At 36.6% G+C, this 23516-nt stretch overlaps 1 non-coding gene and 1 pseudogene across 1 annotated transcript; both read right to left on the reverse strand.

Annotated features, from left to right (window-relative positions):
* Nucleotides 1-7257: 7257 nt before the first annotated feature.
* Nucleotides 7258-8508, reverse strand: LOC145557639 (cytosolic sulfotransferase 12 pseudogene; annotated as a pseudogene).
* An 8452-nt stretch (nt 8509-16960) lies between these two features.
* LOC145565731 (small nucleolar RNA R71) lies at nt 16961-17066 on the reverse strand. The gene has a single exon (XR_014095116.1). It is a non-coding gene; the product is annotated as a small nucleolar RNA R71 (small nucleolar RNA).
* Nucleotides 17067-23516: the final 6450 nt, after the last annotated feature.

A 23516-nucleotide genomic window follows, 5' to 3' on the forward strand; every position in this document is an offset into this window, starting at 1 on the left:
AGGCTCATTTGCGTCGCTCATTTATACTGTATTTGCGTCGCTTCTATGAGCGACGCAACTACTCGCAACGCAAATGACTTTTAAATCATTTGCGTCGCTCCTAGGCGCGACGCACATAAGAGTTATTTGCGTCACTCCTTTAAAAACAAGTGACACAAATAGTTGTTCTGAGCAACTTCTTGTTTTTTTATTTGCGTCACTTGTTTATATAGGAGTGACACAAATGGCTTACTAGACAATACAAAAGCGAGTTATTTGCGTCACTTGTTTGTTTAATGAGTGACGCAAATGATGTGAATTTTTTTATAATTATAATAATTGCTTGTATATGTTTGTAGTACCTGTTTCCCTTGGTAGTATGCTAACGCAAATAATTGAAATTAAAATGCAATATTAATGAATGCAAATGTAAATTGGGAATGACGACATTATATTAACAACATGTCCAATAAGTTTACATTTCAATATCGTTGACATTATATTCATCATCCCAACACCAATTAACCAAATTCATTCATGTCATGCTATAATCCAAAACAAGAGTCCAACATTTGCTAAGTGTAAATCTAAAGTTCAACATTACATATAAAATACTCTGCCCAAATATCTCGAATCTAATTTATATCCTCCTCGGTATACGGTGTACTTTTTGAAAAATCCTATCAACACAACAAATATACAAGAGGAAAGTTTTAATTCAAGATTGTAGCTAACATCAATTGTATTTATCAAACAAAAATGAAATATTTGACAACTCATACCTTAATAAGATCCTCACTTCTATGATGATGTTCAAATATTTCGTACATATAACGCATGACATAGTAGCCACACTCACGTCCACCCAATTGTTGAGGACACTACATGTAATATATTTATAAGTTTAATTAAATTGCTATACTTAAATTATTAAGAAACTAAAAGTTTGGGCAAGGAATTAAGGTAACCTGTCCCAAATGCCATGTCAATCTACTTCCCCTAGATTGTCCACTTAATGCCTTGTAACTTCGAAAAGCACTACACATTTGAAACAAATAACATATTTATACATAATATGTAAAACCATCTATTATCCTTACACACACATAAAATCATGACATTAATAAAAAATTAGACTTACTTTGTCATTGCAAACTTAATTGCTAAATTTGGCTTTTGCCTCAAAGAATCAAAGATGTAGACTTCACGCTTAGCCATGCATAAAACCAAAAGAACCCAATGATTCCTACATAATAAGTTAGACACAAATTTGTAAATGAGTAAATAATATCAACAATTTGCAAAGTTTAATTAAATAAATACAAGTTCAAAGTTTATACTTTTTATGGTATGGGCATAAGATGAACTGCTTAGATTTTTGTTTTTCCATCACATGTGTCATGTATAGTAGGATACGATCTGCATTACTATGCAAATAGGTTTCTGAAATCATTTCCGGACACATGAATACAATGGAAGCCTCATCCACCGTATTGAGTATGTCACTCAAGGCCCTACAAATATATCATGTAATAACATTATAAACGGTAATAAAGTATATATGGGAAGAGTGAAATTTGAATATCTTACATCATAAAACTTGCAAAATTGAAATATTCAGCCAAGATCTCGTGAAAAGTTGATTGACATCTTCACGTATGATAATGATGTCCTTATTGTCTTCATAGCTAAAGGTCCAAGCATCAACCTTTACCTTAATAGTTTCACCTTCGGGTAATGAAGATAACAAACTATTCAAAGACCCCCACTTCTGAGACAAGTTTTCCAAAGCATAATCCATAAGAAAAACTTTTTTTAGATTGGTGTTGGACTCTTTTGTTTCGTAACCACTTTCAACTACTTTCACTTTGTCTTGCATGTTTTCTTTGGCCGCTTTACTGTTATCATCATTCTTATTTGATATGAATTCCTAATCAATAGTAAAGCAAATATATTCAACAATTTGCTATATTTTGTATGGCAAACTATGTAAATTGTTATAAAAATAATTTACCTTGTCATGCATGAGTGAAACCAAGTGTTTCGGCCATTGGGTAAAGGTACCGTGAGCATGCTTAAGTTTCTTGATGACTGAAGAAGGGACTGGAACCGAGAATTCTCTGAACTTGTCAAAAAAATCATCAACACTTACCCTCACGTGATCTGGAAGGAGGTTACTATGATGATCAAGGATTAACTCCGGATAATGTGTACCTTCAGCGACAATAACTTTCTCAGAGTCATTTTTCAACAGTGATAGCCGACATGGAACCGGTTCCTTACAAAGATAGAAAAAAATCATTACAAAAAAAAATAAAAAAAATAAAAAAAATTGAGTTACAAGTTAAAAGAACATCGCAGACATAAATCATTACCAAAAAAAATAAATAAATAAATAAAAATAAAAAAGTTTTGGATACCTGTATGTTTGCAAATGGATCATCACCCACTGATTGGCAACTACTAGGATTTTGTGGAGTCGTCCGGCCTATGTTATTCATTTCCATCAATTCAGTTGGAACTTGAATACCAATCTGTTTAGCAAATAACATAAACTTCTCTTGAACCATGGAATCCATTTTATAGTCCATATCCTGCATAGTCTCCTCTCGTACCCTATGGGCTACTCTTGCCTCTAATTCTTCCAGCTCAATATCTCCAATTTCCCTGCCCCGTCGGTCACTACGCTTCTCTCCGAATCCCCATACAGCTTTAATGCCAATTCCACCGCCAAATAAATGTTATTGCCCGACCATTATGATCATTTTAATTCTATTATTCTATCACTCATTTGCGTCGCTTGTCACTAAATGAGTGACGCAAATAACATTATTATATGCGTCGCTTCAATAATTAAGAGTGACACAAATAACATAAAGCTAAAATGTATATGACTTTTGCATCGCTTCTTGGTTAATGTGCGACGTAAATCACTTTTAAGGATGCTAAAAAAAAGCATTTGCTTTGTTCTTTTGTATGAGTGACGCAAATAAAGCGACGCAAATGTACGTTTTTCTACTAGTGAAATTTTTATTATACTGATTTATATGAATAATAAAGGTCAGTATGCTAAAATTAGGGTTACTATTTCAACATAACGTCGTACTTTAGGTTCACATTAATATTAAAGGTCACACAAGTTTACTAAAGGTTACAATGTTAAAATTAAGATTACAATCCTAAGATAAAGGTCGCTATGTTCAATATAATGCCAGTTGTACACGTATGAGACCTCATGTCCACAATAATATTATGGTTAGCCAAGTCCATAAAAGTGTTTTATTCTCTATCATATTAATATATTTAATTATTAATTAAATATCTATAAAAAAAATTTCATTATTATTGTTGTTGTTTTTGCTGTTGTTGCTGTTGTTATTATAATATCTCAAAAACAGAAAAAGTAGTCATACATCCTACACAAAATTAGTGGGAAGTTGAGATACAATTTGGGCCCCCACTCCTCAAACTATAGCAAAACTTATCCCTGTTAAAATATGAGCAGCAACATGCGTCTTCCAATGTCCTGATTCGTTGAGAACTTCTAAATGCGCTTCAGCAAAACAACAACCTCTTTCTCTAATTCCCTAAGTGAAGGAAAAGAGAAGGGAAGCAAACCATATCCAATTGTCTGACAACAAGATTCATACTTTTACCCACTTCTGATGTGCCGCATTAGCCAGAACCCCTCCAAAAACAAAGCTATAAAACCCAGACTATGCCAAAGGAGAAGACCTTATCAAGTCAGCACAAATAACACAACCACAATTTTAGGAATAAAGTAACATATCTGCCGGTCTAAGGGCCCCGTTGTTCCCTTCTGACAACCCAATGTCAACCACTTTCCTTTCTGAAATCCCAGATCGATAGCAAACATCAGTAAGCGTATCCCGAACAACATTATGTAGATGTTAAATACCCACAATACTAGCACTCGACACCACGTGATCACTGAAAATATCCTTCGTAAAAACCCTTAAACAAGCAAAACACGGCGTCGAGACAAAGAACAATTGAACACCCAACTAGTAACACAACACACATCGGTAAGTCTTTACATTCATCGTCTGACCCAACCCAAAAATAGGGACCACTTGAAGCCAATCAGAGATGTGATCTCCTAGCTGCGATTTCCACAATGCTGATTGCGAGGAGATAAAGAAAAGGTGAATACTATAGAAGAGGTAACCTTTGTGAAATATATATCTGTCAATTTCTTCAAGTGTTTCGGGACAACGACCTAACTAGGAATCTAGGACCGCTCATAATGTCGGACTCCAACGTTCGATTAAAAAGACTTAATAAATCTTCAAAGGCTTGACCAAAATGTTAGCATGCATGCCATAAAACCTTTTATTATTATTGTTGTTAGGAAAATGCTATACATAGCCCTTAGGGCTACATATAAGCATTAAATTTCCACTTGAAAATCGTAAAAAGTTAAGAAATCATGAAAATATAAACACTTATTACACTGATTTACGTGTGCTTTTGTCATGAATTCCTAATTTTATACCATTTTCAAGAGTATATTTAATGCTTATATATAGCCCTTAGGGCTACATATAGCATTACCCAAAAGAATAATAGGTAAAAAACAATCTGAAAATTTTAAAAGGTAAAGAAATATGGCATACCTAAAACTTCAAAGTAAAAATAGGATGTTGCCGAAACACCATAGATAGAATGTTATGCGGTATTGTTATGTACATAATATAGCTGTTTTGGGAAGCTGAATTGAGGTAGGATGATTGAGTTTTTTATTGGGAACATGTATTTTCATTGTAATTATTAGTATTGTTGTGAATAGCATTAATTATGTAATTGGGTAAATCAATTAATCAGTTATATTAAGTATTTTCTAGAAACTATAAGAGAATCAAATATGTAACTAATGCTTATATACAGCCCTTAGGGCTATATATAGCATTTGCCTATTATATATAGGGCTGAGAACGAATGAGAAATTTGAAAATTAATTGCTATATTAAAAAAAATTCATATTACGCTTGGTAATTGTTTGAAATAAATTAGTTGCATATTATAATTGGAAAGTCGCTGATTGAATTTTTCACCGTCTCATCACATTCTTTTAACTAATTTTCAATCCGTTAACAAAAATACTCAACTTTGTGTAGCCCCAAATGATAATAATTTGCCGTCTAACAAGAATAAGATGAACTAAATATGCCCTAAAATAACTTTTTTTTCAAGGAAATTTTGCAAAAAACCATCTTTTAAATCTTGTTTTTGCAAATAACGACCTTTTAAAATTTTTTTTGCAAAAGACCACCAATTTTAAAAATTTTGTTGAAAATTACCACTTTTTTAGCCAAATTTATCAATTGTTTTACATTGAATTGGTGGTAAGTTGCAACAAAATTTTTAAAATTGGTGGTTTTTTGCAACATTTTTTTTAAAAGGTGGTTAAATGCAAAAAACAATATTTAAAAGGTGGTTTTTTTTTGCAAAATTTCCTTTTTTTTAATAAATTAGATAACTTATATAAGCATAGATAAACATATATATCAACAATAATACCATGTATTACTTTAACTATAACAATGTATTTTTTGAATGAGAAATTCTCAACGGTGCCCCCAACTTCTGTTACGCACCAACGGTGAACCTCTTGAAAATTTATTATACAATGACCTTAGTTAAAAATTTCATCCCACTCATAACCTTATTTCATTAAATAATAACTACGGTTAGATTTATTTTTTAAGAAAAAAGAACTTAAAAGTTTAACCCAACCATAAAAAATTAACGACCACGTGCCCAGCCACCACCTTCCTTTCCTGAGACATTACCCTAGGTTCCAATGACTGCTTGCGATGCTTCCTAGGCTCCCCCGATCGCCGGTGACGCTGCACCAACTCAACCTCGACCACCGCCAAGTCAAATTCCCAAATCCCTGCTTGCAACCCTCCTTCTATCTTCTCCTTCTCATCGTCACCACTACTAGATCGCCAAACTTAGAACCCCGTCCACCCCCAGACTGCCAAACCCAAACCACGACCAACCCCCAAACCACCAAATTACCCAGAACCGACCACCGATCTCTCTCTCTTTCTTTTCCGTCCTCTCCTCCACCCTCTCTTTCTTCTTTTCTGTCTTCTTCGATCCCTGCCAGAATCGAAACCTCAAACTCTAAACCCACCTCCTCTACTTGACCAAAACCAACCCTATGACGAAGCAACGATAATCAAATTTTAGAGAAGGAATGGTTAGAGGTAGAGATGGCAATAGATCGGATTCAGATCGAGTGGAGCTTCACCTGTATCCATCCATCATTCCAATCTCATCATCTACATCCATCCATCACCCGCTTTACCCATCATCCGTATTCGTCCATCCATCATGCGCGGATGAAACGGGTGGATTGGATGACTAATGGATGAACATTTTATATAAAAAAAAATCTCATAAATTTTAATTTATGGTTATTACTACCATGAATTATTACTACGTAAAAAGGAAGCACTAACTACAATTTGCAACAAACAAAGTTTTTTATTGTATATTTCAAATTTTATAATTAAAATTCTTAGCTAACAATATATATGTTAAACGGGTGGGTGGGTGGATGGTTAGCGGGTGAAAAAATCATAATCCACATCCGATCTGATCCATTATCCCCTTCATCTGTCACCCACTTTTCATCTAATTTCGGGTTTTCGTTCATTTATTTAAGCGGATGGATCGGGTTAGCGGATATCCATTTAATATTGTCATCCCTAGTTAGAGAAGAGAGATCGGTAAAAACTTACACCAAATACACTTAGACTTACAATAAATGTAATTTTGTTAAATTGAAACCCCCTAAGCATCAAATTCTATTAAATTATTACAGTTTAATGCTACTATTAGGCTGAACCATTTAATTATAAAGTAAACTTAATTAATAAAGCAAATTCTAACACACAAAAGTTTAGAATTTAGAGTGATTGATAAAGTACAAATTTTGATGTAATATATGATTTTAGGCTATTTTTTCTTCTTAAATATAAAGGACTAAAAGTGAGTAAATGTGTGGGCATGATTTTAGTTTGATAAGTCAATGATATGTGCATTTGTTAGAGGATTAGGGTGTTTGGTGTATTTATTTACAACCTCAGGAATACATGGTGCATTTGAAAGTTTTCAAGGGTACACGGGACATTTTTTAAAACCTTAAGGGTACACGAAACATTTTCCCTATTTTTTTTTCACTAAATAACACTCATTAATGTTATAAGTGAGATAAATTTCTTAATTAGGGTCATTTCTTAATGTTATAAAAAAAAAAAAAGAGGTCAGCGACTCACCGTTGAAGCATAGCAGAAATTGAGGATGGTGGTTGAGAATTTCCCTAATTATAAAGCTAGAGGTAATTAAGAGTACTATTACCTCTAATTACTTTATTAAATTTCAAACTGAATTACATAGCAAGAATACATAGTACAATAACAACGACAATAACAATAACAACAATAACAACCACAAACAAGTAAACAAGCTTCGAATTACGAGTTCATTTGAGAGTAAGCGAAAGAAAAACCAGCCTTCTTAAGGTTTTCAAGCAATTGATCAAATTGTTTGACCATGGTAGGAGTCAAGTGATTGGTCCAATCTCCAACTTCCCCCTTCCTAAAGAAAGCCTTGTTGTCAAATCTAGGTACAACCTTGCCATTCTTGTTGACCTCCATTTCTTTCAAACTTTTAATGCTACAAAGTTGTATTATCTTGTCTATGACATTGTCCTTCTCTTCCTCCTCCGTAAACGGGCAACCCACGAACTCGGCCAACCTTTTAAGATGGTCTCTTGGCTCCTTCTTTAGTCCTTCATACTCCAAGAACAACACCTTCTCTGTGTTCTTCTTGCTCTCCTTCCAGTAACTCAACACATGACCTTCGTAGGGCCCCGATGGGGAGACGCCCGAGCAATACTTATCTATGTATGCCTCCATCATTTTCTCATCGAGTTGAATGCCCTTACATGCCTCGAACTTTTGGTAAAAATGCCAAGCAGAAACAAAGTTGTCCAAAGGATTTCGGCAAACATAAACAAGTTTACATTTTGAAGTCTTGATTGAATCTGGGAGTGAGAAATAGGGCATGTGGGTAGCAAACAAACGAGGTGAGGGTATATTTGATAAGTCTAGTTGAGCACCACTCACTTTTTTGTAAACTGTTATCTCTAATTGTGGGATGAGCTCATGAGGGTTTTTTGTGTGAAATGGGTGTTGTGCAAAATTATTCAATATTTTTTTTCGATTTACTATCGAAAAAATAAGGGATTTTAGCCAAGTTGTACCGCTTTTTGGTAGACTGGCTAAGATGATATCAGTATCATGAGCATGAAAGTGGGATTTGCAAGCGATTACACCCTCTAAATTAAAGTTTAAATTCCATAAACCCTCATAGAGGTACATTGGCCAAACAAACCATGTTTCTTTTGGGAGTGAGCGTTGGAGCTCTTTGATTTCTTCTTCCAAAATTTCATCAGTTTTTGTGTTTTTACAATCTGGAGTTGCCATTAGAATAGATGGCTGATTGGCTGTGGCACAAGATTGGAGGAGTAAAGTCTACTTATATAGGGCGAAGAGTCCTAATTCCTGTCACTTTAAAAATACTCGCTCTGTTTTATAATAATAATAATAATATGGTATGGGTGTGTACAAAATTTTAGGAAAATTATAGGTTGGGGACTAAAAGAAATTTTCATAATATTACTCCTTTCAATTTTATTGATTTACATCACTTGGTGATGCGCAGAGTTTTAGAAGATTAATACTAACTTCGTTTCTTTTTAGTTGACATATATTCTTTTTTAGGAATTTTTTTTAGTTGACACGTTTCTTTTTGGGGTAAATATTTTACCTTACAAGCTACCCCACTTGTTTTTTTAATTCTCTTTCACTCTCTCTCATCTCCTTAATATATGTGCCTAAATCAAATGCGCCAACTAAATAGAAACGGATGAAGTATAACATTATGAGTGGGTGAATCAATTACATTATACTAAAGGCGAAACATAGAGAACACTTGGCAAAATATTGTAAAATGTTTTCCCTCCAAAACCACTTACTAAAAAAACTTATTGTAATTAAATTATGACTTTTAGTTTGTATAAAATCTAAAATAAATGTCCTTAAATATCAAATTGCCCATTATAACTATTATATGTTTAATTAATTTCTTTCACAATATTTCATACTTTTTACTACTAAGTCTATTTATAATATTTATATCCATTATTTTTGGTAAAATTTATTGTCATTAGAATTATTTAACAGGGGTGCATTGCACGGGGTTTAATCTAGTAATTTATTATAGTAAAAGTAAGATGGGAGCATGAAAGAGAAAAAATGTGAGGGAGAGTAAATATTTTTATTATATAAGTGAGGACCTTGGAGGAGAATAGAAATGATAAAATAATTTAAGTGGAGATTAAAGTAACCAAGAGATATGATAAAATATAGTATAAGTTACCAAATAAGGAAGTGATGCATTAAAAAAAAACACCTATAAAAGGAAAGTGATGTATTAAAAAAAAAAAAAAAAAAAAAAAGAGTACCGTATTTCGTATTATGTGATAATTGTACGTAGTTTCTCCCCTCTCAATCATCTTCTGTTATTGGTATCAAGTTTTCAGATCTTATTATTGTGAGTAAATTCATAATTAAACTACTAATGTATAATTTAGTGAGATTTATCAAAGCTGCAATATTGGACTAGCATGCATATCTGAATAATTCTTCCAAATTCTCTTTCCTATTTGTTGATTAATTTAATTGTCAATTGACATTAAGGATTTTCAATTTTAAATGCCTTTATTTATCCTAGTCATAGATGACATCTACTTGATGTATTTGTATTTTATGTTTGATGTATCTATGATAGTTCGTTAATGTATTTATTGTTTATTACTGTCCCAAAATTAGTGGAATAAGTTGTTAGTTGGAGGGCTTACAAACGGCTCACTATGAGGTATGGAATTTCTATTAGGGATTGCTGGCAAGTGGTCTTCTTTGTTGAATACATGCATTTAGTTATTATTTTATTTTTTTTCCATAATTTTATGAACGCAAACTATTTGGTGCGTCCGTAGATCCGAAGACGACAATGACGATGAAGACAATAAGGGCAATGGTGGATTCGCTTGGGCTGCGATTTCAGGTGAGAGATGGTGGTGGCTCGCAGCAGGGTAGCAGCAGGGGAGAGGTCGTGGTGTTTAGTGTTTGGTGGTGTGGTGGTAAAGAGCTTCGAAGAGGAGGAAAGAGAAAGGAGTGGAGTAAAGAATACATCGTTAATGTATGAAATCTACCATTATTAACGAATTAAGAGAGAGAAAAGAAGGTGAGTTGGTGCTGCTGCTATTGATGGGTGTGATGGGATCACTGGCCTGGGGTGGCGTGGATTTGTGGGTTATTTGAGAAAGAAAGAGAGGAAGCTAGAGGAGAGAGAAAGAAATGATTGTGTCTATGTTGTTAAAATTAGTCAATAAAAGATGTACATTAGCTATTAAGAACAATACATCAGCCAATTGATTACTTATCCCAGTCAACATTATATCAAACATTAATAAAAATGTATTAGCCAATCAGAAGAATGTATCACCCAACAAAAGATTCATATAAGCCAATAAGAGGAGTATATATATCATCCAACAAAAGATGCATATTAGCCAACAGAAGGAACATATCAACAAATGAAGCGTATCAGCCAACAAAATGATGAAATTAACAAACAAAAGTAACAGATAAACCAACAAAATAAACATATTAGCAATCAAGGTGAAACTTATAATCCAACAATTAATATATACATATCAGGCAATAAAATAGATATATCAGCCAACTAAAGAAACATATAAGCCAAATTATGTTAGATATCAACTAAAAAAAAAAAGAAAAAAAAAAAACATATCAGCCAACGAATAAAATATATCAGCCAAGCCTCCTGCACCAAACAGTTCATGTGTCAGTACGCACGCAATACCTTCTCTTTTATGAAATAAATGTATTGGTTGATGTTATGATGATTTGTTGAGCTTGATATGTTGTTTGGATAAATTTGTATAATTTGTGTGGTAAGATTTTGATTTATGACACCTTCTAGAAAACTTTATTTTGCCAAACATAAGACATTTGTTGTAATTCCTCGTGAATGCCATTACAAAATAAGTTAAACAAAAGGGTGAATATTGGTTTAAAAAATATTAAAATAAAAAATTAATACACTTCTCGATCTCATTTATGAAATTTTTTCTGCACCAAACTTAACAGCTAGTGATGTAGAGTGCAACCAATCTAGGATGGGCTATTCTCTAAACCCGACTTATAGTTGGTGATAAGGCCAATTTGCCTAAATTTTATTTTATATTAATAACTTTTATTTTAACATAGTGTTTTTTTTTTTATTAATATCACAACCTTTATGTTTGAATAACAAATTTATATTTAGAAACTATTAGTTGTCCATAAATTAATGTGAACCAAATCTATTTAAAATTTTGTTTACTTGAGAATGCCGAATTTGTGAGGAAGCAAAATTACAAGGAGTAAAGTATACTCACTACTCAAGTGGCTGGAGGTCATTTTTTAGGTAGTAACCTGATATAACAGGTTAACTCCGTAAACTTTGCCTAAACTATTTTACAAATAGGTAAACTCCCTAAACTTTGGTATATATATATATATATATATATATATATATATATATATATATATATATATATATATATATATATATATATATATATATATATATATAAGATAACCTTTTAAAAGACATTTTTTGTTTAAAACAACCTTTTAAATTTTTTGGGCAAAGTCAAACCTTAATAAATATAAAAAAAAAAATTGTTAAGGACAACCAAGCTCCACTTTCAGGCATTGACTCACCGTTTTCCGGTGTTGACTTCCTCGTGACACACGCATGACCCTTATTTCTCCTATTTGCACCCCTTTTCCTCCAATTATTTCACTTAAAACCTTTTCCTTTTTATTGTTTGAATGAAAGAGGAATGCTTTCCCTTTTTTGGTACCCTAATCTCTCTTTCTCTCTCTATTTTTTTTTAATGCTAAACAGAAAAAAGCCCAAAAACATAATAAAAAAAAAAATTAAAAACCAAAAATATTGAACTAAACCAATTCAAAGGAGATGAATAAATAAATTCCTTCCAAATCAAAATTTTAGCTAGTTATGAAATTAAATTATATAAATAGCTGATTTGGTAGATATTTTTATTAAATTAGCCATTTTGGTAAAAGATCCATTGTTTTCATGTTTTGTCACTACTATGTATTATGTACTCCCTCCATTTTTTTTTTAATTTGCATCACTTTGGATTGCACAAAGTTTTAGAAGAGTAATATAATATTGTAAGTAGGTGAATAAATTATTATAGTAAAAGTAAGATGGGGATCATGAAAGAGAAAGTATGTGAGAGATGATATATATTTTTATTATTTTAGTGGGGACCATGGAAGAGGAATAAATGATAAAATAAGTTAAGTGGGGTTTAAAGTAAGAGAGAGGGATGATAAAATATAGTATAAAGTTACAAAAAAAAAAAAAAGAAGTGATGCATTTAAAAAAACGCACCAAAAAGGAAAGTGATGTAAATTAAAAAAAACAGAAGGAGTATATATAAAGTTATTTATTTATTTAATTTTACAAGAGCTAAAGCAGAATGATAATAATTATTAAAGGAAGGAAAACTAGAATTAGCTACCTATTCCGGCCACCACCACCACCACTCCATTCATATTCATTTTTTTTTTAATTTGGCTATTGAAGATGCGTTTGGGGGTGGTGGGTCGAGGCTGCTGCTGGTGGTGGGTCGAGGCTGCTGGTGGTGGTGGGTTGAGGCTGCTGCTGGTTTGTCGAGTTTGTTGGTGGTTGCTCGAGGCTGCCGGTGTTTGGTGGTGTGCATGTTCGAGGGTGTTGTTCAACCGAGCCCAAGCACGCATTCTTCAATCTTCAATCTTTGTCTTTCTCACTCTCAAATTAGGGTGAGTTCTTGCTAAATTTTAGTTTCATATGTATTAATTAGTATTAATTGTTTGGTATTCCAAAATTTCAAGTTAGGGTTTCAAGTAGTTAATCCAAGTTTCATATGTATATATATATTGTTTGAATTTGAGTAGCTTTGAATGAAATTTATGAATAGAATATATATTAGTTAACATTTTAGTTTGTTAAATGTGGTTAGTAAATTGCAATGTATGAATATAATGGATTGCTATATATATATATATATATATATATATATATATAAGTAAACTTAGTTTGATTTTGTATGTATGTTAATTTAATTATTAGCCCTATTTAAATGAATGAACTTGTTTATTGTTGAATGTCAAATAAATGCAAATAATAATTGAATGCTTGCATCATCATTTGCCTAGATACCCATTTGAGTCTTTCTCAATAGGAGAAAGTCTTGAATAGTCCCCAGTTGGGACTGTTCTCTGACGTTTAATCTCACTTAGGTAGTGAATGTATGTCTCTTTTTCGATTTTAAGGAATATCCGGGCTTCTCATTTTCTCACCATGTTCTCTGGGTACATATGTAGGTAAGTTATTACCTACATCGTGTACTTGGGGAACTGGGGGGAAATGCTGCCGGATTTTCCTTAAAATTGAAAAGTTGACATACATTCACTAGTGAGATTAGACGTTCAAGGATGGGTTAGGTTGGAGTGATAAGGACCTTTTGGGAGCATTCATTTTTACGACATATGGATGATATATATGCTATGTACTTTGATTACATAATATATGTTACATTTATTATTGTTTGAAATGTGTTGGTATGTTTAAAGGCAATTTAAAGCGTCAATGGATCGCGGTTGGATGTATGGTAGAAGTGATACATTGGAATTTTTTAATGGGGTTCAAGAGTTTTGCAAGAGTGCTTCACAGTATCAGCTTAGAACGGGTGTCAATTACCTTTATTGTCCTTGTGTCAATTGTAATAATGTCATAAGGGTCAATAGTGTGGATACCATCATGGCTCATGTACAATGTCATGGGTTTAGGCCTCAATATCATGTTTGGGTTTGGCATGGTGAGAAGGGATCGTATAGGGAGAATGTTGTTGGCAATGAGACGCATGTTGAAAGTGCCGAAATTCATGTTGAAGAAGAAAATGGGAGTGATGATGGTGGTGAAGGGGATGACACCGAGGATGGTGGTGGTGATGATCACTTGGTTGAGATGATGCGTGATGTTGAAGTTGAATTTGGTGACCGACCTGATGTATTTGAGTCATTATCAGAGGCTTCCAAAAAGCCTTTGTATCCCGGGTCCAAAAAATACAAAAAACTCTCAGCCGTGCTTACAATATTTAACATTAAGTCTAAGCATAAATGGAGTGACACTAGTTTCACTTCTTTGTTGACTGCGTTATGTGATATGTTTCCAGATGGGAATGAACTTCCTAATTCCTATTATTATGCAAAGAAACTAATGTGTCCATTTGGTTTGGAGTATAAAAAGATACATGCATGTCCTAATGACTGTGTTCTGTATCGAAATGAATATGAAGAGTTAGAGGAGTGTCCACGTTGCGGTAAGTCGCGTTACAAGCGATCAAGTTGCAATGCTGGTAGTAAAGGACCTCCTGCCAAGGTGTTGTGGTATCTTCCTATTATTCCAAGATTAAAGCGTCTATTTTCAATACCAAAAGACGCCAAGAACCTGAGATGGCATGCTGAGGGAAGAAAGAAAAATGGTTTGTTGAAGCATTGATGAGTGGCATTTATGCCACTCTTTTATCCTTTTTCTCTAAGGATTCTCCCCTCGTTTGCACTTGTTTGACCCTCTTTCTAAGCATTTTTACTTAGTTTTGCTTTCTCTTTTCTTTCTCCTTTATCCTCCCTTTTCTTAGTCTTCCCGCTTTGTTCTTACTGTGCTTTTCATGCTTATGCTTTGTAGGAACCATCGAGATTTTCAAGAGGAGGAAGCTAAGCTCAAAGGAGGCTAGAAGAAGCATGATTCAGAAGAGGTTCGGCCGAACCTCCTGATGGTGTGGCCGAACCAAGGTGTGGCCGAACCTGCTCAGTGGTTCGGCCGAACTTCGAGGCAGGGGCAAGATGAAAATCGGCAGTTTTGCAGGAGTGGCCGAACCGCAGGAGTTCGACCAGACCAGGATCAGGGAGGTTCGACCGAACCTACCCATGGTTCGGCCGAACCTACCCTGTAGTCCGGCCGAACCTTCCCATTTGTTCGGTCGGACCTCTCCTTTTGTCAGCTGACTCTGTACGGACTATATAAGTCCCTTTTTTAGAACGTTTTGGGGGATTAACTTAGTTTTAATTTTTCTACATTTTTAGCTTAATCTAGAGAGAGAAACTTCATTAGTAGAGAGGGAAAGTGTGGATTTCTATTGATGAACTTGGATATTGAAGAAGGAGCTTGATTGAATCTTTGTAAATCTTCATCTTCAATTAATGAGCAATCTCTTACTCTCTTTCTTTACTTTTGTATCTAGTTTTGTTTGCTTATTTTGATTTTCCTTCTTTGCTTATTGATCATGTTGATGCTTATTGATTTGATGATTGATATTGTCTTCAATATGATTTGTGAGTAGTCACCTAGCCAAGGGTGTGGGGATGGTGTAGTTGTTAATTGATTCATGCTTATGATGTTGGGGTTATGTTAATGGTGATTAAAGTCTTTGTATGCTTGATATTCTTTGGTCTTTCTTGTAAGTGCACATTGTTAGTTGATCAAAGATGAGTCTTTACTAACAAGTAACGGAAGTTGACTTAGTTGAGATTCATTAATATCGATAATTCTTTGTTTGCACCTTCTAATATATGGTTCTAATGTGGAAGCATAGAGGCTATGTTAGGAGGAATCGATTAACCCCGGAAGGCGGTTAGATCGAGCTTTATTTCGATATTCTTGCATGCTTAGTTTACCATTGCTTTGCTTCTGTGTTATTGCATGATCAAGTGACATCTACATCCACCCACTTCCCTTGGTGTTTAGTTATATTGATCTTTAATCATTCTTAATCCTTAGTTTAATCTCTTAGTTATTCATACTTCTTGTCCCGAGATAGCTTAAAGTCTTAAGTAGTGAATGCGGTGTTTATGCATGTCTCCCTGTGGTTCGACCCCTCTATTTACCCTATACACGTATTAGGTTGGTAGAGCGTTATAAATTAATTTGACTTAGGTGTAGTCGCTCAACGACACGATTATTTCCTTGTCAAATTGGCGCCGTTGCCGGGGAGACGGTTTCCATTGCTATTTCATTGCTTGTTTAAGACTATCTCACCTTTATTTGTTAGTGTTTGCTACTTTTGTTACTTGTCAGTGCTTACGTTCTTCTTAGCTTTGTTGTATGACCAGAGGACGAACCCGCTCAAGATCTTTAATTCCCATCGATCCAGAGCTAGAGAGGTCTTTGTCCCTACTTCGAAGAGAAGCAAGAGCAAGGAGTAGAAATTCCCGCACTCCAAGGAGAGGAGTAAGAGAATTAGAAGATACTCCACCCTCTTCGCCCTCAAGTGAAGAATTAGATAGCCCTAAATCATCTTCGAATTCAGAAATCAACCCTTTCTCAACCTATAAGTTTGGAAGTAAAGAAGGTTCTAAAATGGGAGAGAATACGCCTTTGAGTCGTCTTGGGGCCCCCGAAGCTTTTAGAGCGCAAAGTGGGATCCTAACTCCTACTACTCAAGCCAACAATTTCGAGATCAAGCCTAATTTGATTGCCTTGATTGAGAGGAAACAATTCTCGGGTGGAAAGTTTGAGAGTCCTCATGAGCACCTAAAAGAGTTTGAGAAATATTGTGACACAATAAAGGCCAATGGAGTGACTCAAGAATATATTCGCCTCAAAATGTTTCCATTTTCGCTAATTGGGAGAGGTCTAGAATGGCTAGAGAAGGAGGTGCCCCCTAATTCTCTCACGACATGGGACCAAGTGACTACGGCTTTCTTGAGGAGGTTTTATAACCATAGGAAGACCGCCGAGGCTCGGTCTTTGATTCAAGGTTTTCGCCAAAAGAGTGGTGAGTCTCTAAGTGCGGCATGGGAACGATACAAAGAGCTTCAACGTCAATGCCCACACCATGGGATACCCAAGTATCAACTCATTCACACTTTCTATGGAGGTCTCACACCTCAAGGAAGAACAAGCCTAGACGCCGCGGCCGGTGGTCCAATTATGAACAAAGGAGAGCATGAAGTGGAGTGTATTATAGAGGAAGCCGCAAAGCACTATGATGATTGGTACGAAGGAGAAAGGGATGCTACTTCTAGCAAGGGCGTTTATGCATTGGAGCAAGCCAACGCAATCAACAACCTTTCTACCCAAATCTCCAAAATGACCAAGCAAATGGATGAATTGATGAAAGAAAGGTCCAACCCTCATGGTAATATCTCCCCTTCAACCAAGGGAGGCAATGGTATGGATACTTCCTCCCCCTCTTCTTACAATACAATGCCCCAAGGGTGCATGTTTTGTTCTAATTGTGAAACCTATGATCATGATACCTCTCATTGTGTCTATGCTTGTGAAGTTCAACCCCCTTCCCATGAACATGATAGTAATATGGAAAATGTCAATGCTATGAATTTTGCTCCTAGAATGGGAAATGTAGGAAACTTGAGGCCAAACTCCAATCAAATGGGGAATTGGAATCAAGGTGGAAACCGTGGTTGGAACCAAAATGGTGGTGATTATGATAACCAATACCATGGTGGGGGAGGCCCTTCCAATTTCAATGGAAGAGGCTACTCTAACCAAAGAGGGTATGGTAATCAAAACCAACAACCTAATCCCCGATACCAAGACCATCAAAATCAAAATTTTGGTGACCAAGGTAACATGGGAAACAATCAACAAATCAATGTTCCTAACCAAGGCACCGGAGGCAATAGGGGCCAATTTGTTTCTAACTATGCCCAAACTAATAGGCCTCTGGGTTTCCATCAACCCCAACTTCCTCCACCTCAACAACCTCTTCAAATTGAAGCCCCTCCAATAGATCCCGTAATGGCTAAATTAGATGCTCTTTTAAAAATGCGTGAGGAGGATCAAAAGAAACATGAAGAGGCTCAAAAACGAACCAATGCTCATATGAAAATGCTTGAGACTCAAATTGCTCAACTTGCATCTAATTCGTCCCCTTCTTCTTCTTCTCCTTCTTCTTCTCACATCCCAAGTCAAGGAGTCAACCCAAAACCTTTGTATGCCGTGACAACAAGGAGTGGGAAGGTAGTAGGGAGTGACCCTTTAATTGAGGAAGAACCCCAAGAAGAGGCGGAGTTTGAGAATAAGGGTGAAAAACCCAATGAGCCATTGAGTGTTGAAAAAGAAAAACAGGTTGAGGTGCTCAAGGAAAAAGAAGCCACCCCCTTGCCCCTAAATCGCCAACTTAGAGAGGAGAAGCTACCCTTTCCACAACGATTTGTGAGAGCTAAACTTGATGCCCAATTTGGGAAGTTTTTGGAAGTCATTAAGAATTTGCATATCTCCGTCCCTTTTGTTGATGCTATGAAGCAAATGCCCCACTATTCCAAATTTTTGAAAGATCTTTTGAGTGGAAGAAGGGAGTGTGAGACGGTGAGTTTAACCGCCAATTGTAGTGCAATTCTTTCCAACAAACTACCTACCAAATTGAAAGATCCGGGTAACTTTTCCATCCCTTGCTCTATCAATGGCATTGAATTTGATAAAGCCTTGTGTGATTTAGGAGCAAGTGTGAGTCTCATGCCCTATTCCGTCTACCAAAAGCTTAGTGTAGGAACCCTCTCTCCCACTAACATTACTCTCCAACTAGCGGACCGTTCCGTTAAGTTCCCCATGGGCAAAGTTGAGGACATTCCCCTTAGGGTAGGAAAGTTCACATTCCCCGTGGATTTCTATGTGCTAGAAATGGATGAGGATGAGAGGATTCCTATAATTTTGGGTAGGCCATTTCTAGCCACTTCTAGAGCTATCATCGATGTGAAGGAGGGGAAGATATCCTTGAAAATTGACAATGATTCTATTGAGTTTGATTTGAACAATGTCATGCAACAACCCTCCTCAAGTGGTGAATGCTTTAGGGTAGATATTCTTGATACGGTTCTTGATGAATTTTCTCGCTCCCACTTGCATGCCACTAATGATCCCCTTGAAAGTGTGTTGTTGAATGAATCAAAGATAGGTACTCACAAAGAAGACATACAATTCTATGAGGATTTGCTTGAGGAAAGCAAGGAGTGCAAAGGCGCGAGCATGGAAGAAGAGGCTCCTTACATTCACGACCTCTTTCAAGTTGAAGAAAGAGAAGAGAGTCCCAATGGTAAGGGAGCACCAAAGGTAGACTTGAAACCTCTACCTTTGGGCTTGAGGTATGCATTTCTTGGTCCCAACGAGTCTTTCCCCGTGATTGTAAATTCTAATCTAACGGAGGAGCAAACCTCCCTCTTGATCAATGTTTTTGAGAAATCACAAAAAAGCTTTGGGTTATACTATTGATGATATCAAGGGTATAAGTCCATCTTTATGTATGCACAAAATTGATCTAGAGGGAGATGCCAAACCCGTCAGGCAAAGGCAAAGAAAGCTTAACCCTTCCATGCAAGAGGTTGTACGGAAAGAAGTGGCTAAGCTTCTTGATGCGGGAATTATTTACCCAATTGCTCATAGTGATTGGGTATCTCCCGTGCAAGTTATGCCTAAGAAAGGGGGCATGACGGTAGTGAAAAATGATCATGATCAACTAGTACCCACTAGACTTGTTACCGGTTGGCGCATGTGTATTGACTATCGCCAACTTAACACAAGTACATGCAAAGATCATTTTCCACTACCGTTCATTGATCAAATGTTGGAAAGGCTTACAAAGCATTCCTTCTATTGTTTCCTTGATGGTTACTCGGGATTTTTCCAAATCCCAATTGACCCTAAGGATCAAGAGAAGACAACTTTCACATGCCCCTACAGTACTTATGCGTATCGTAGGATGCCTTTCGGGCTTTGTAATGCCCCCGCAACATTCCAACGTTGCATGATGTCCATTTTTAGTGATATGATTGAGGATGAGATAGAAGTCTTCATGGATGACTTCTCCGTTGGAGGAGCCACCTATGAAGATTGTCTATCTAATTTATCTCGTTGCTTAGAAAGGTGTGAGAGGGCTAACCTCGTGTTGAATTGGGAAAAGTGCCACTTTATGGTCGAAAGTGGGATTGTTCTTGGGCACAAAATTTCCCATGCCGGCATTGAGGTTGATAGAGCCAAGGTTGAGGTAATCGAAAAACTTCCTCCCCCCACCAACGTGAGGGAAGTGAGGTCTTTTCTTGGCCATGCCGGGTTCTATCGGCGCTTTATTAAAGATTTTTCAATGATCGCTAAGCCTCTCACATCCTTGTTGCAACAAGATAAGGAGTTTGTGTTTGATGATGCTTGTCAAAAGTCATTTTGTAGGTTGAAAGAAGCCCTTTGCACCGCTCCTATTGTCCAAGGCCCGGATTGGTCTCTTTCATTCGAGCTCATGTGCGATGCAAGCGACGAGGCCATTGGATCGGTTCTTGGACAACGAAAGAATGGGAAACTTCATGTCATACATTATTTGTCTAAAACTCTCAATGATGCCCAACGAAACTATACAACTACCGAGAAGGAGTTCCTAGCGGTTATCCATTCATTCGAGAAGTTTAGAACCTACCTCATTGGTTCTAAGACAATTGTGTATACCGAGCACTTGGCTCTCAAATATTTGATAGGGAAGAAGGAAGCTAAACCAAGGTTGTTGAGATGGGTTTTAGTCCTCCAAGACTTCGATTATGAGATGAGAGACAAGAAGGGAGCCGAAAATGTGGTGGCGGATCACCTCTCAAGGTTGGGCGGTGCAAGGTTTGAAGATGACGGCTTGCCAATAGAGGACGCTCTAAGAGATGATGTGCTTTATGTCCTTGAAGTGAAATCGGAGCCTTGGTATGCGGATATTGTGAATTACTTAGCTTGTAGTGCCATACCACCAGATTTCACTTCACAACAACGTCGAAAACTCAAGCACGAGGCCAAGAGATACATTTGGGATGATCCCATTTTATTGAAAAGAGGGGTCGATGGTTTGTTGAGGAGATGCGTCCCCAACGACGAGGTTCAAAGTGTTCTCCATATGTGCCACTCTTCTCCTTGTGGTGGGCATATGAGTGCTCAAAAGACCGCCTCAAAGGTTCTTCAATCTATGCTCTTTTGGCCTTCTCTATTTAAGGATGCGTGGATATTTGTCAAAACTTGTGATAGATGTCAACGGATGGGGAATATTTCTAGAAGGGATGAAATGCCGCAAAATCCCATCCTTGAGCTTGAAGTTTTTGATGTGTGGGCTATAGACTTTATGGGCCCTTTCATTTCTTCACATGGGAACAAGTATATTTTGGTCGCCGTTGACTATGTGTCTAAGTGGGCGGAGGCCGTGGCTTCTCCAACGAATGACTCTAAGGTGGTGGTCAACCTTTTCAAAAAGGTGATCTTCCCGAGATTTGGTGTCCCAAGAGCAATAATTAGTGATGGGGGATCGCATTTCAAGCACCACACCTTCGTTCGACTACTTGATAAATATGGGGTTTCTCACAAGCGAGGGCTTGCATACCACCCTCAAACGAGTGGCCAAGCGAAGGTCACCAATAGAGAGCTCAAGGTGATTTTGGAGAAGACGGTTGCTAGGACAAGGAAGGATTGGTCCTCCAAACTTATTGATTCACTATGGGCTTATAGGACCGCCTTCAAAACTCCAATAGGGACCACTCCCTACAAGCTTGTCTATGGGAAAAATTGTCATTTGCCCGTGTAGATGGAGCATCGAACGCATTGGGCAATCAAGCAAATCAACTTTGATCTCCATAGTGCGGGTGAGCAAAGGCTTCTAGAGCTACATGAGTTAGAGGAGTTGAGGATGAATGCCTACGATAGCGCAAGCATGTATAAGGCGCGGACTAAGGCTTGGCACGATGCTCAAATTGTCAAGAAGGAATTCGTCAAAGGCCAAAAAGTCCTCCTATTCAACTCCCGCTTGAAGCTTTTCCCGGGCAAACTTAGGTCAAGATGGAGTGGGCCGTACATTGTCACGGAAGTGTTTCCTTATGGAGCCTACGAAATTTCCCAAGACGGCCACTCCCCTTTCAAAGTCAACGGTCACCGTCTCAAGCCCTATCATGAAGGATTCCCAAGTGATGAACCAGTTTCTGTGACACTTCTTGATGTGCATCGTCAATTCGACCCCCCTTGATCAACTCAAGGAACGTCGAGCTAACGACGTTAACCAAATGCGCTTCCAGGAGGCAACCCGAGTTTCTAACCCTTTTATACTTTTTCTTTTAATGTTGCTTCTATTTTTCCATCTACGACTTTGGATTGTTTGGATTTTTGGGTTTTGATTGTGCTTGGGCTTTAAATATACTTTGCATCTAGCATGATTGTAATGTGTTTAGATGTGTGTTAAAGGACTATTTTTACTTGCGTGATTCTTTATGGAAGTTTGGCCGAACCACTTCATGTTCGGCCACTGTAGCAATTTCAAGGATTTATGGCAACATTCTGCCAAAAACAAAAATATTGACTTCTGGCAGAAGGTTCGACCGAACCCATGGGAGGTTCGACCGAACTTATACTGTAGTGCGGCCGAACTTCCCTGGTTCGGTCACTCCTTAATTTTTAGAAATTTCCAGCAACTTTCTGCCAGAATCTGAAAATTTGCAGTTCCAGCATAGGTTCGACCGAACCCAAGTATGGTTAGACCGAACTTAATTCGTAGTGCGGCCGAACTTCTCTGGGTTCGGTCACTCCTCTCTTTTTGCGATTTTGCTGGAACTTTCTGCCCGGATTTTAAAATGTAGAGTTTTGGCAATGGTTCGACCGAACCAAAGGGGAGTTCGGCCGAACTGTTACTGTGGTTCGACCGAACATACCCTCGGTTCGGCCGAACCTATCTTCAGAATCGAAAAAAAAAATGCTGCCATGTTTTCAATTTTGCTGCATTTTCGTGAATATCACTTCCATATTTGTCACCTACCCCATTCTTCTCCTTCTCACTCTAAACCTCCATTGCACCTCCCCTTACAACCTCAAATCTCCATCAAAATCACTCCAATCTTCATCCTTTCTCACTTATTTTCCATCCTTCACTCAACTTTTGCAATCTCTACCAAAAATTCCTACCAAACAAACCCATCTTTCCATTTTCCCCAATTTCAAGGGTTTAAGTGCTTCGGTGTTTTTGGGTTTTTACTTCCTTCCAATCAATTGTGGTATGTTTGTTCTAGCTTTTGCAAGTTTATTTCTTTAATTTCTTATAGTTTTACCATGGTTTACATATTTAAGTGTGAATTATGGTATTCTTGAAATTATTAGTAATGACTTGTTTATTTCATGTGGTTCTTTGGATTGACTTGTTGCAATTGATTGGTTGTTCATAGTAGAACATGTTCTTATGATGATTATGCATGTTTATCTTGGTTTTATTTTGATCTCAATGTAATTGAGTGTTGATTTAATACTAGGGTATTCATGTTACCATTTTATGATTGAGA

The sequence above is a fragment of the Chenopodium album genome, chromosome 1, assembly GCF_948465745.1.
Source record: "Chenopodium album chromosome 1, dcCheAlbu1.1, whole genome shotgun sequence".
In the NCBI taxonomy this organism is placed as follows: domain Eukaryota; kingdom Viridiplantae; phylum Streptophyta; class Magnoliopsida; order Caryophyllales; family Amaranthaceae; genus Chenopodium; species Chenopodium album.